Here is a 3,940-nt window from a genome sequence, read left to right as displayed (position 1 = left end):
TCAAATTCAAGGTGAATAAAAATGAATGAATCTCCATCAACACTTGTACATTCATTTTTATCCAGAACAGTTAACTGAATTTAGCATTAATCAAGCAAGCATAAAACATAGTTATGCACAACCCCTTCCAATGTGAGTGCAACTACTCATGCATACCAGGTGTAGGGTACTTAACAATGATTATTTCATTAGTTTAAAGTAAGCCTTATAGTAATCCACATTGTGGTTTTTTCCTATTTCCTTAGGCAATTAATTTTAAGCTACAGCTAATGCATGAAGTTCAGATGTACATTGATTTCAGGCTGGGTTATTTGTCAAATTCAATTTAATTTAGTTTATAAGGAACATGAGAATTTTATACCATTTGTGTTAGTGCCGTCCTTTGTGCTTAAACATGTAGTATACACTGATTTTTTTAAAAAGTAGAATTTCTTCATGTACCTAAGGACACTAGAGGGTTTTTAATTCAAGAAACTATAAGTGTTCAATATGCACTTGTTGAATGAATAAACATATGTTGAATATTTATTGTATGTTTGATGCTGTAATGTCAAAATATAAAAGACTCTGCCCTGGCAGCGAGGTATGAGAATATTGGAGTATGTGAATGACTGTGGTAAGGCAACAGCAGTGTTGGGAACTTTTCATCTAGTAAGTTTTGCAAAGTAGTTTTAGTCTTTTATCTTGGAATTTTAGTATTTAACCTAGTCTTCCTAGTCCTAGTTACTAGTCCTAGCAATTCTGTGAGCCTCCCAATATCTCTTTAATGAACTGCTTCTTTTGATTAATTGGCTAAAGTTAGTTACTGTTGCTTACAACTAAAGCCCTGACTGTTCCAAAGAACTCCTAATACAATGGAAATGTGCCTTTTATAGGTAAGGTATTTTTGGAATGAACTCGAAGAGAGTACACCTAAGGAGTAAATCAGGATGAATAGTTTTAAAATAATTGGAGCATAAAAAATTTCTCCCTGAGGCTTTCTAAAAGGAAATGAGGCCACCACTGTAGGGCACTTAAAGCCTATGTGGCAATAAAGCCTATGTGGCAATAAAGCCTATGAGCCTTGTTGTCTATGGAAACAAATGGGTGGGCAAGCTAACTTTTATTTACTTCACTAGCATCATTATATGGAATTTTAAATTAATAATCCTGATTCATCAACAACTTTTAAGTTATGTTCATCTATTTGCTCTGATAGTGAACTCTGTAACAGATTTAGAGAGATTTTAGTGAGAAATGTTTTAAGATAAGTCTCCGTGAATTGATTATAACAGAAGGTTATTTGTAAAATTCATTTGCATGGTATAATTCATTCTTCAACATTGCCAGATAAATCTACTGTTGCTGTAGTTGCTAGATATCTGATTCATTTGGTCTAAATTCAGCAGTAAATTTTTTTCTGGTAGCTGTATATAAACTTTTCATTATTATAATTTTATCTAGTTTTAAAAATTTGGTCAGTTTATCTAATATAGAAGAAACTGATTCCTGACTTAATTGAGATCATTTACTTTCTTTACATGTAAAGATAAAAATGAATTAACAAATTTGACAAAATTGTTTTGTAAAAATAACTACATTTTATTTAAAGATTAATTTTGTAATAGTATTTTCCTATAGATAAAGTTTCAAAATGCTTATTTTTTAAAGCTTCCTCTAAAATAATGTCCAAAGCAAGTCTTCAGAGATGTCAAAATTCCACTATCTCCTGATTTAATAAGTATTAAAGATTGATAAGATATCAAATCTGACTGACTGCTTGTCAAGAATGTTGTAGAAAAAAATTAATCATTGGATGGCAGTATCATTGGACTAAATAAGTGATTTTAGGATCCCTTAAATCTTGAAATTCTATTGAATATCTATGATGTTTAGTTGAGTTACCAAATTAGGACTCATAGTTTAACAAATACTTTTTATATTTGTATGACTTTAATTCTGTCTTAAAACTGTTTTAAAACTGAATAAAATTATAATAATGTAGTTATTCCTTATAGAAATTACCTTTATTAAAAAATAGATAAATAAATTGAAAGTTCCAGAAAATTGTCTGTCCAGTACAGATTCCTAGTTAAATATCAAATGTATTTTAAAACAAAAACAACTTTTAAAGAAATACTTTTAATTTTTTGGTTTCATTTAAATTACTTTTCTATATAATTTTCATACATATATGTTCTATCTCTAAAATATTTCTCAAATCTTGAGAATCGATCCACAAATCTATTTCTCTCCATTTGTCTTGTAACATCCCTTAATTTAAATAACTGTCATGTCTTACCCGGGCTTCTGCTGTAGACTTCTACTGCTCTAGCTGCTTCCACTTTTGCCCCTTCCAAGCCTTTCTCCAGACAGCAGCCAGATGAACTTTTAAATCTGTCAATCATATATCATTCCTCTCCTTAAAATCCTTTTGTGGCTTCTCTCTTTCCTTAGTATAAAATCCTAATTCCATACAATGGCAAACAAAGCCCTCCAAGCTCTCACATGTGCCTTCATCTCTAACTTCATCTCTACCCCTCATCCCTTTTTTCCCTCTATTTTTTTTTCCTGGTTATGGCAATATTGAATTATAATTCACACACCATAAAATTCAATAATCTAAAGTATACAATTCAATGAACTTTAATATATTCAGAGAATTGTCAACCTTCACTGCAATCAATTTTAGAACATTTTCATCACTCCAAAAGGAAACTCTATACTCTTTAGCAATCATTCTCAATTTCCCCTAATACTCTCAGCCATAAGCAACCACTAATCAACTTTCTATCTCCATAGATTTGCCTCTTCTGGATCTTTTATACAAATAGAATTGAGTCATACTATATGTAATTTTTGTGACTGGCTTCTTTCACTTAGCATGTTTTCAAAATTTATCCATGTTGTAGAATGTATCAGTACTTCATTTCTCTTTATTGATGAATAAAACTCTATTGTGTAGATGTGTCACATAGTATGTATCCTTTCACCAGTTGTTAGATATTTGAGTTGTCTTCACTTTTTAGCTGTTACAAATAGTGCTGCTATGAGCATTCATGCACAAATTTTTGTGTGGACATAATAGTATTTTTATTTCTTTTCCATGTATACCTAGGAGTAAAATTACTAGGTTATATGGTAATTCTACAGTTAATCTTTCGAAGAACTATTTTCCAAAGCAGCTGCACCATTTTATATCCCTACCATTTGTGTATGGATTCCAGTTTCTCTACTTCCTTGCCAACACTTGTCACTACCTGTCTTTTTTATTATAGCTGTTCTAGTGGGAAATGCTTTTACTGTGGGTTTAATTTGCATTTCTCTGTTGGCTAATGATGTTGATCATCTTTTCATGAACTTATAGCTTCTTAGGAGAACTGTCAATTCAGAACCTTTGCCCATTTAAAAATTGAGTTGTGTCTATTTATAAATTATAAGTTCTTTATATGTTCTAGATATGTTTTTTATCAGACAAAATTTGCAAATATTTTTTCTCATTCTGTGGATTGTCTTTTCCCATTCTTGATAGTGTCCTTAGAGGAACACATGTTCATAATTTTTATAAAGGGGTGTGTGTGTGTGTGTGTGTGTGTGTGTGTGTGTGTATGTGTGTGTGTGTCTGTGTGTCTGTGTCTGTGCTTTTGGCATCATATCTAGGAAACCATTGCCCAATCCAAAATCATGAAGATTTAAACCTATGTTTTCTTCTAAAAGTTTTATTGTTTAGCTCTTACATTTAGGTCTTTGATCTATTGTGAATTAATATTTACATATGGTATTAAAAAGAGGTTCGACTTTATTCTTTTGTATGTGAATATCCAGTTAACCATTGATAAAACTACTATTTCCCTCAATGGTCTTGGTACTCTTGTTAAAATAGGTTTATCATGGATTTATTTCTGAACTTTCAAATCTGTTCCATAAATCTCTAAGTCTGTCCTATGTCATTACCACACTA

Source organism: Pteropus medius, unplaced genomic scaffold (genome assembly GCF_902729225.1).
Source record: "Pteropus medius unplaced genomic scaffold, Ma_sr-lr_union100, whole genome shotgun sequence".
Lineage (NCBI taxonomy): Eukaryota > Metazoa > Chordata > Mammalia > Chiroptera > Pteropodidae > Pteropus > Pteropus medius.
The sequence above is the reverse complement of the archived record's forward strand: the minus strand, read 5'-3'. Positions refer to the sequence as shown.